The following is a 12140-nucleotide window of genomic DNA, read 5'->3' on the forward strand; positions in this document are numbered from 1 at the left end:
AACATAAAATTTTTTGATGCCCCGTGAGATTAGGTTAAACAGTGAAGTGTATTAATTTTACTTAACCGTTTCGTAAACTTGTTTCAAACGGAAGACATAAGTATAACAGTTAGTTTTATGTAAATTTCATCATTGTTTAATTACTAGAGTGTCAAGTATTACCATTTTTCATAGATTGTCAAAATAAAATATTTTTTCATGAATAATTATTTCCAGTGAAACAAGGGATTGTATAATTTCATAGAGTATAATTTTTTGTCTTAGTCTAAGGTTTAGTTCAGGTTTAATATTTCAAGTGATTTAGTTTTTGTTGTTAATTCTTGTGAATTACTGTTAACTTTTATAGAATACATCCATTTTTGTAAAATGTGTATTATGTCAATCAACAATATTTTTTCTCAGTGCTTTGCTTGTAATCCCTGACTAAGAACCGAAGTAAGAGGTTGGTTTTAGAATAGTTCACATAAGTAATCACCTAGTTTTGTTTTGAGTAACGTAAGAGACCTTTGGATATTCAGTGTTCATATATATTGCCTTCTGGGAGTTGCGTAATATTCCCAGAGCTTGGGAATATACTTAATATATATATATATATATATATATATATATATATATATATACATATATATATATTCAATTTATATATATATATATATATATAATATATATATATATATATGTATATATATACATATATATATTATATATATTATATATATAATATATATATATATATATATATACATATATATATACAGTATATTATATATATATATATATATATATATATATATATATATATATATATTATATATGTATACATATACGTACATATATATATACATATATATATATATATATATATATATATATATATATATACATATATATATATATATAATATGGGTATATATACAGATATATGTACACATACACCCATATATATATATATACATATATATATATATATATATATATATATATATATATATATATATATATATATATATATATGTATGCATGTACACACACACACATATATATATATATATATATATATATATTTATATATATATACACACACACACACACACATATATATATATATATATATATATATATATATATATATTAGATTTATATATATGTGTACGTATATATACAATATATATATATATATATATATATACATATATGTGTGTGTATGTATTTGTATATGAAGGCCCTTTGCGTCAGTAGGCGTAGGAGATGATATATATATATATATATATATATATATATATATATATATATATATATATATATATATATATGTTTGCCTGTTTATGTGCATGTATAAATGTTTCAGTCATCTCTCATATACTTGTAGATAAAACAAACTCTGACACGTCACAAATATACAGACATTTTATAACGATGGAATGCATAATAATTGAAATGGACTCCTTTAGGTGGAGAATCACCCATTTGCAAAAAGAAAAAAAAAAGAAAAAAAAAATCAGGACAAAGTCTCACAATACCGGCAAGCACCAAGGACTGACTTTCTCGTACCTGGTAAACTTTTCTATTAATGTCCTGGGAAATATTGGAAAAGTTCGGGGTCATTACTGCACTTGTGGTGTTTCTCTCAGCCCTGATATGGCAACGGGTTTCCAATTATATCCTCGGGTAGAAAATGTCATTAATTCGATGATGGCTGGTTTGTGGCTTATTTTGAGCAACGTGAAGTTGTGCATAGAACACTGAAGTCAAATATTTGATAACGCGAACCAGCATAATGTACAAGTTTTAGAATTAAGAGATTATGGGATAGATACTTTGAAAGAATGGTTTGTTAGACACTGTAAGCGAAGTTAAAGGTATTTGATGTAAGGTATTCCGTGAAACGTTGATTTACGATAGGTAAAAAAAAAATACATGCGGCCCCGAGACTATATAATAAGCTCCCACGAAATATTCGAAGGATTGAAGATATTAAGGCTTTCAAGAGGAAACTGACGATTTAACAGTAAATGAACAATATGTGACCTGAAAAGATAAATACTGTGAACGAACAAGGTAAAACGACAGTGGAGGTCCTTTAGAGAGTGGGGTTCCCCTGCTGTATGGGACAGGAAAAGCAGCCATCAAAGTAAAGTAAAATACTAGTATTTTTATAGGATGTATGGATATGCATAAACTCTCTCTCTCTCTCTCTCTCTCTCTCTCTCTCTCTCTCTCTCTCTCTCTCTCTCTCTCTCTCTCTCTCGTTTCATAAATACGGCAAAATGATCTGCGAGAATTACACGCTTTACTTGTAAAAATATTCAAAATAAAGGCTTATAGGTGTTGCCAGTTCAAATTAGATATTGTGAAATATCTGTAGTATAAAAAATTTGAATTAAATGAACAGTAAATTCCAGATTTTCAAGCAAGAGATCTCGGGAATTAGAATTTTAAACAAAAAATGCAGTATTTTGTTATAATAAATCCGACCAACATTAAATACCACAATGGACTAAAAATAGCGTTGCTTTGATTTATTTTAATGTTACTGTTCTTAAAATATTTTATTCTTCCTTGTTTCCTTTCCTCACTGGGCTATTTTCTCTGTTGGAGCCCTTGGGCTTATAGCATTTTGCTTTTCCAACTAGGGTTATAACTTAGCAATTAATAATAATAATAATAATGATAATATATATATATATATATATATATATATATATATATATATATATATATATATGTATATACACACATGCATAGATATACAGTATATATATATATATATATATATATATACATATATACATACATACATTGATTGATAGATAAATAGATAGATAGATATAGGGAAAGGTATATACACACGCTCAGACACACACACACACACATATATATATATATATATATATATATATATATATATATATATATATTTATATATATACACGGTATATATATATGTTATATATGTATATATATATATATATATATATATGCAAATATATATATCATTTATTCTATTTTTTTTCAATATTATATGCTGGAAGCATGTATGTCGACATTCCATTTTACACTCATTGATAAAATTCATTTGCGTCAAATAGATTAAAGCTATCGCTCTCCGAGATCAAAAAGGTTACATTTTGTTATACTGAGTGGAATTTGAAATAGTTCTATGAAATATATTTGTTCTGGAGTTCAATTATTATAAGTTACGCTCCCATAAAAGTTAGAAAAATTGGTCAGTAAAATTCCAGCGCGTGGCTATTGGTGCCTACGAATACTTAACTAGATTTTATTGAATATCCGATGGTCATTAATGGTGCAAGGGGTTCATGAATAAAAGAATTTATTTTCTATGTATAACTATAAATGTCTAACCCTGTCTTATTAACATATTTTCTCTCCGTGTATATATATATATATATATATATATATATATATATATATATATATATTTATATATATTTATGTATGCATTTATGTATATAGACTCGCACACATACATGTATATGTATATATATATATATATATATATATATATATATGCATGTATGTATATACACACGCACACACATACATATATATGTATATATATATTTATGTATGTGTGTATGTATATACTTACACACAAATATATATATATATATATATATAAATATATAAATATATATATATAAATAAATATATATATATATATATATATATATATATATATATGTATATGTGTGTGTGTGAGAATGGATATATACACACACACACACACACACACACACACATATATATATATATATATATATATATATATATATATATATATATATATATATATAAATGGAAATGAGGAAAACTTACAGAGATGGGTTGTAGGGTGGCAGGAGGGTAAATTTTTATATGACTAGACCATTTCTTAAGGGGTCACAAAGGGTTCTGGAGAATAATTTATTCTTCATATACATTATACAAGTATTTGAAATAGCCAGTAGTGCTTTTACCAGTTTGATGAGTACAACACTGGTCACAAGTTGGGTGGTCTGCTGCACATTAACCATAGCCAGTGTTACCAAAATAGGTTAAATTCCCATTATAGCTCAATCGGATACTCCTCCAAGTCACGTGATACGTGACGTGAATAACGTGATATCTCTGACTCCCTGCCATTGGTCAGCGGCCATGGGTGGGAGGGCTGCAAGGTGAACGAAATTTACATTATCCTCACCTTGTTTCATTAATGATCGTACATACGCATCTCCCTGAGTCCATGCTCATTGCGTACTGATCAGTTCTGAGCTACAGTTGAAGAGCTACAGTTGGAACGTGGTCATACGGCAAAGGTGAATCTTCTTCACGAAAAGATGCAGGATGATTGTTTTGTAACAAAGGTTGCCTATTTGGCAGATTTCTTCTCGGAAGTAAATTCTCTGAATACTTCAATCCAAGGAAACGTTACAATGATGCACACAGCTCGGGACAAAGTGGCAGCGTTCAAGTCTAAGATTCAACTTTACCAGAAAAGAGTTCAGGACGGTGACATCACTTTCTTCACGGAGATGATGACTCTCCTGGGTTCCATGCCAGATGCTGAATGCAGTTTCCGTGAGGAGATCTCCATTCATCTTTTAGCAGTAAATGACGCCATCGAAAGTTACTTTCCAGGACTAAACGACCGCTGTACTGATGCGTGGATCTATAGACCCTTTTCAGTAAAGGATAGTGCCATCAGTGATACTGATGTTGCTGCTAAGGTAGAATTTTATCAAATTCGTGAGGATTCTCAGCTTAAAGTCGATTTTGCCGAACAAGAGCTCCCAACATTTTGGGCAAAAGTGAAGGACTACTGTCCTATTCTCTCGATGTGTGCATTAACCATGTTGATTCAGTCCCCGTCAACCTACCGGTGCGAGGTTGGATTCTCAGCAATGGTTGCACTGAAAACGAAGGCACGCAATAGGCTTGTCATCGATGCTGACATGAGGTGTTGCCTATCGAACACTGGTCCTCGCTTTGATAGACTTATGGCTGCAAAACAATTTCAACCATCACACTGAGTGAATGAGAAGTAGGTGCTAGGTTTTGTATGGTGTTGAATAGTTCTTTGGAATTGATAATTTTATAGCATTTGTAGAGGCTATGTAAGTGGAATTTTTCAAGGTTTTTGTTCTGTGGTGTTTCCAATAAAATTGTATAGGAGTAAACCATTTTGTATGATGTTGAATAGTTCTTTGGAATTTATAATTTTATGGCATTTGTAGAGGCTAGGAAAGTGGAATTTTTCAAGGTTTTTGTTCTGTGGTGTTTCCAATAAAATTGTATAGGAGTAAACCATTTTGTATGATATTGAATAGTTCTTTGGAATTCATAATTTTATGGCATTTGTAGAGGCTAGGACAGTGGAATTTTTCAAGGTTTTTGTTCTGTGGTGTTTCCAATAAAATTGTATAGGAGTAAACCATGGTCTTCCTGTAATTTTTTTTCACTTGACCCTTTGACAAGGTTCATTATTTCCAAATCTATTATAGGGGGTCATAATAATACTCTGATTATTCCCGGGGGGTCATGGGATGAAAAAGGTTAAGAACCACTGGACTAGACTTTGGTGAACACTAAGTAAGGAGGGGACAGGATAGCCATACATAAAATAGAGGCTCAGTTATAGGATACGTGGAAAAATTTAGGTACTTGGGATCTTCTATAATTAAGGAGAGAGGTGTTAGGCTGAATTTGAGGATAGGATAGTAGAGAAGAAACAGTTGGGTCATAAACCCATGAAGGATAGATCGACCATAGCCCTATGTGGTAATGCCAGCGTTGACTGCAAGGTGAAGCCACTATTAGTGTATTACTCTGAGAACCCACGAGCTTTCAAGAGTCATAAGAAAGAAAAACTTCAAGTGGTTTAGCGTGCTTATGTAAAGGCGTGGGTTACCAGACATATTTTTACGGAATGGGTAAATCTGGCTTTGGTCCGGCAGTCAAGAAATATTTGCTGGAAAAAACCTGTTATTGAAATTTTTTGGCATACTAGATAATAATTGGTCACTCTCCAAGTCTGGAAGATAACATTCTTGAGGAATTTGATTTCATTAAGGTCTTTTATTTCCTCCATCCTCCAGCTCAGGGACTGACAGCTTATTTCTAATTTCAAGAAGCTGTACACAAAGTATTTGTTCAAAAAAAATATGACGTCACAGATGATACCAACTTCAACCTTCGTGAATTTTGGAAGGACCATCTCAACATTGTTAATTGTTTGAAAATTATTGATGATGCATGGCAGGGGGTAACACCAAAGAACTTTAAATTCAGTATGGAAGAAATTGTGGCAGGATTCTGTAGCTATAAAGAATTTTAAGGGTTTGAGCCAGAGCCTGAGCCAAAGCCAGCTCTGTTGAAAGGAATTGTCTCTAGGAAAGTCTGTAGGGAGGAATGTATATGAGGCCCATGTCAATGACCATGTCGAGAAGCATCAAGAAGTACTCATGACTGAGGTTTTTAATGGTCTCAACAGTGGACATACCAATTCGTTTTTAGTCATCGTCATAAGAGTCATATATCTCCAAGCAGTATCACGTGACAATATTCCTTGATCTTGAAAAGGCATGTGCCACTTCCTGGAGGCCTCGTATTTTCCAAATTTATCTATCTCCACACTAGGAGGGAATTACCAGTCAATTTAGACCACAAATCATTCATTTCAGATTAGAGTAGCAATGCTCTAGGTTAAAGAATTTCAAAATGGAGTTCCACAGGAACAAGAATGGAATCAGGGATGATCCCTGATGAAGGCATACCTCCACAGGGAATGCCTTATCTTCCCCATATTTTATCTGCACAGTAGTTCTTGCCCCCTATGTACATCATTCTCACTAACCATACCAACATCTCTGGTACTACTCTTTCTCAAACACTAATAGACTAGGTACCATGTCACGCACCTTTTCAAGATCCACAAAGCACATGTAAACTTCCCTGTTTCCTTATAGATACTTCTTTTGAACTTGTTTTACTATAAAAATAGCATCCATGGTGCTCTTTACTTTCTTTAAACCAAACTGCTGCTAATATACAGTATATTTATCAACTCTCTAGACTTTTCTTTTATTATTCTTTTTATTATCTTGAATACATACTCCAAAAAGGTTTTTTCCTTCCCCTGTAGTTTCCACAGTTTAACACGTTGCCTTTTGTTCATACAATTCAATCACCCACTCTGCCTATAGTTACCAATGTTAATCACCTGTCTAGTTCCCTGTTGACTTTCCAGAAGTTTTATTTACTTTTCTTTTTTATTGCATTTTTACTTCCTCTGATGTTTGCTATTTGTCCATCTACCGAAGGAAAATTTCCCAGTTTTAAACACTCAATGGTTGGAAAAAAATTGTCTCTCCACCCTTTCTTGATTCCTCCTCTTCTTCAAATAAGGCATTATTATTTCTATCTTTAATAATTACCTTTTCACTATTAAAACCTATTTTTCCTTTTTCCTATTCTCAAATTCAAAACAGACTTCCATTATAATTTTAAACCTGATTATGAACGTGTTTGTACTGACAGATGTATACATAATATCAACGAAACATACCCTGAAATGAGTCTTTTAACAAGAAAAATAATTAATCTCTCTGAACTGTTGCATGCATACAGGTCAACATAAATTGACATCGAATTCATTCCATGGTCCATTATTACACGATCACGGAAAGGTGTGTGTTCAATAGCACTCATTTCTAAACGTTCATTGATAGCCAGATTAGTGCTAAGGAAAGGGACTGGCGTATCAATTGCTTAAAAGCAGCCTCTAAAAAGACTTAATTATTGGTTACGTATTGCCCTTTTTGGGGATTTCTACGTTTACTGAAACCGAATAACATAGAATATCTATGGTCCTGTTTTTCTTGCTTAATATTGACTAAACTGTGAATGTCTACCTCACATTTATTTGATTTTCTAAGGATTTGCTAACTAACTCATCTTAAAGCTCACACATTTGAAAACCACCTTTCAGAAATTTATCCTAATACTAAAATAAAACTCAACATCAAATAAAGAGTTAATTGTAAATTGAATTATATTTTAACTTATTGTCTCAGGTACAATCCTGATATAAGAATTCTTTAGATAAAGGAATGAATGTGCCATAGTTTTTGTAATGCCAATGATAATTAAGTTTTTAAATTGTATCTTTTAAGAACTCAAGTAATTAAGTAATAAAAAATCGGTATCAATTTTTGCTACTTCCTAGATATCAATTTAACATATTTTATTGAAGGTAAATGCCATTTGCTAGATATAAACCATTTGTGATATATATACTTCCAATGACAGTGAGTCTTGAATGCATTTTTTTTTTTTTTTTTTTGCTGGGAGAAAATTATTTCCCTTTTTGGTGACGAAATAATTATTGAGAGGATTTTGTCCTGTAATCCTCTTGGTGGTTTATACTTTTTTTTTTTTTTTTTTTTTAATAATTCATATTGTTATGTATTTGTGTGTAAAGTGATGTTACACGGTAGTGTTATATGTATGTAGGTCAACAATTGCACATTGCATTGTTCGAACGCGCTTCACTATGATAATGTTTATGTCAATAAGATAATGTTTCATATATATATATATATATATATATATATATATATATATATATATATATATATATATATATATATATATATATATATATATATATATATAGGCTACACATATATATATATATATATATATATACATACATATATATATATATATATATATATATATATATATATATATATATATATATATATCACCGTATTAGATTCCGTATAAACTACCTCAAAGGGAAGTACAACTCTAATAGTTCATGTAAAGTAATGAGATTGTAGTGTTTTATACTCGGGTATCGATTGCCACTTTTGTATATTCGATCATTTATACTATTCTGTGTTTACATGATGTCAGTCAGTGAATCCCTAGAGTAGAACGTATTCAATCTTGTCATTAGCATTGAGCTTACGATGTATTTGAAGAATAAAGACGTTTTATCTACACGAAGTATTCATTACATCTACAAAGAATTCTTCTACACAGTAAAGGATGTCGAATGCAATCATCATCATCATCATCATCATCTCCTACGCCTATTGACGCAAAGAGCCTCAATAGGATTCATTGGCTAAATTCATCAAGTGATAGCCAGTTCCTTGTGCAATTGCAAACTAAGTATCAATATACTTTCAAGTAAGTAACAGAGATAATGGTACTTAACTACATATAAATGATAACTTAATTTTAATAAGAATAGGGTTTTGGTGATTTTGTGAATCCTCTCCGTGTTTTCCCTTTCAATATATTTTGTTGCAAATAGAGACCCTTTTTTATGGAAGATTCATTGATATGAGCTATAAATTTAACCTTAGATTTATATATATAGTTTGTGTTTTTTGGGAGTTTCCTGGCTATAATTCATTAGAAAAAATCCATGAAATCTTAGCTACTCTGTCTCAGGTTTATAATTTCTTAATGTGTTATTTTTAAGTGCTGTAGATACTAAATTTAATGTAGATTGAGTTGTACACTACAAATGAGCGACCATAATAAAAAAAGTAAATAAATAGTCTGTAACATGCTAAACCAGTAAATGTTAATCAGTTCAAGTAAAAATAAGAAAAAAAGAGGTTTATGCAATGATTTCATATAAATTTCGTATACAGCTGTCACTTGGTCCAGTCTTTTATCTTAACCTTTTCAAGGGTTGGTTTTCTATGACAGGACTAGTAAGGTTTGCGCGGTAGACACACTTCAATCAAACGCAGTATTTTTGGAATAATTCTATTGAGATATAAAGTATTAATAAAAATGGGGTTAATTTTATGGCACATGAGTGGCATACAGTAACAGTTAGTATGCGAGATAGAAGTCAGAATCATCCTAATTAAAATTGAAATTGATAATTTTTAATTTAATTCAGCTGCCAAGTATTTATCAATATACTTTATTGCTTTTTCATGCATGAAGTGAATAGGAATTAGAAAACAAGGTTACGGAACAATATCGTAAAATTTTCCAAACTGTAAAATATTTCATGTAATTCCTTGGGGCTAGGGATTTAAAGATTTTTTTTAGAATATTTTCCTTAGATGCCTTTTATAAATATTGTCTTTTTATAGTGCACCGTAATAATGAAAATACACGATTTAATTTTTAAATATTGCCAGTTTAATAATTTAATTAATTAGATAATAAAAGATTCAGCTTTTGTTCACAAATGAGGTAACCTGAAATACATGGGATTTTATGCCTAGTAGCTATTGATAATCCATGCAAGGTGATAGAACCCTCATTTTAGAAAGAGGTTGAAAGTCGAACGTGATATACTCGAGTCCTTAAGATAACAACCGTAATATATGAGTTCCTGGCAGGATGATTATCCTCATGAATGTCTATCCCCCACTGTTAGGAAATAGATGATGGCCATTTATTTTTGCCTCTCGATGGAAAAGAACTTTTAGATAGGTTTTTTTTTTTTGTGTTCTCTCCTTGCCACTGGGATACTTTCCCCCTAAAAAAGTGTCAAAGTAAATTTTGAAAATGTAGATTTTTTCCTACGTTTATTATCGTTTAGCTTTGCATGGTAAGGGGTAAAGTTTTCTAAATATTGTTATAGAATGATCTAGCTTAGGAAGAATTTATGATTATTATTCAGCTTCATTAAGTGCCATGTTTATATTACTTTAATCACGAGGTTGTTATGCACAAGAAGTAAAATGAAAATAATGTTTTGAAATGGAATTGACGGTGATTTTTGACATTGTTTTTCATTTATCAGTGTAATATAGTTTTCTTGTTGCTAATATTAGAGAGGTCGGAAGGGAGTAGATGATCATTACTTATATAGAATTAATGATAAAAAGATCAGATTCATTTCATATTACTAATTTCTGGGGCAAATTTGGAATAGATGCTACTACCACTCCAAAAAGAAAATTAAAGAGGCTGACATACGAATTTTAAAATTGCAATCTTGATGCGTGTAAATTCTTGATTGAGAAATTATCCTGGTGACTATTCATCCAATTTTTTAAGTAAATACGTGGTTTAAAAATATTGGCTTAAGAATTTCTATTTAATTATTCATATCTGAATTTGAGATAAAAATTTTCAAGGGTTTCCATATGATTGTTTCTCGAGTAAGATACTTGAAAGAAGTGCCCATTTTTAGGTACAATAGTTATCATTCTTTAAGGATTAAAAGCGTCGTTCATTTTAAACATTCAGTAAATATTAACAGCCTTCTTAATTTTGTACAGCACAAACCAAATGATATGATTGTAAAAATAGTTTAAAAGTAGCAATGGTACCAATATCTACTATAATTTTCTTGAACAAACAGCAGTTATGAAAGTTCTTTGGAGGAAGATCCAAAATAGAAATTCTTATATGAGTGACGTATGTCATTATAAACGACCCAAAATGTAAACGTTTCCTCAAATCTAAAGATTTTTTCATGTTCTTTGGCAAGCTTTTAAATAATTTTAACACGTTTTTCGGCACTGGAACAGTGAAGTCTTCAAGAAATAAGATCAAAATTAAGAAAATATGTTTGCCAATTGAGAGATAGTGAAGTTAGTTAAGTACCCCTCCTTTTTTCTTGCACATTGTAAGTCTATTTGACAAATGTTTTCATTAGATGCCCATTAACCAACATTTCGAATTGCCGATATATCAGTTATATTTGTCAAGGATTTAAATATATTAAAAAAAAATCAGTTGCCGATCACTATTTTACCTTAAACGCTAAGATGAAAAAAAGCATAGAAATTCATATTTAAGCTAAAAAACGTTGACTGGAGAAAGAAAGAACAATTTAGAAAAAGATAACTAAAGTAAGACAGTTTTTTTATAGCAATTAATTCAATGACAAAGTATTATTAATGCAGATTTTACTTTTACTCTGGGTAGGCAAGCTTAATTGGTATGTCTCTCTCTCTCTCTCTCTCTCTCTCTCTCTCTCTCTCTCTCTCTCTCTCTCTCTTTCTCTCTCTCTCTCTCTCTCTCTCTCTCTCTCTCTCTCTCTCTCTCTCAAAAGGAAAGGAAATTGAGAACCTTTTAGCTTTGGAAGTTTCCGAATTGCAATGAAGTCATGGAGGAAAATAGATTGGCGTGAATATGCTTATTAG

This window comes from Palaemon carinicauda, chromosome 6 (genome assembly GCF_036898095.1).
Source record: "Palaemon carinicauda isolate YSFRI2023 chromosome 6, ASM3689809v2, whole genome shotgun sequence".
Taxonomy (NCBI): Eukaryota; Metazoa; Arthropoda; class Malacostraca; order Decapoda; family Palaemonidae; genus Palaemon; species Palaemon carinicauda.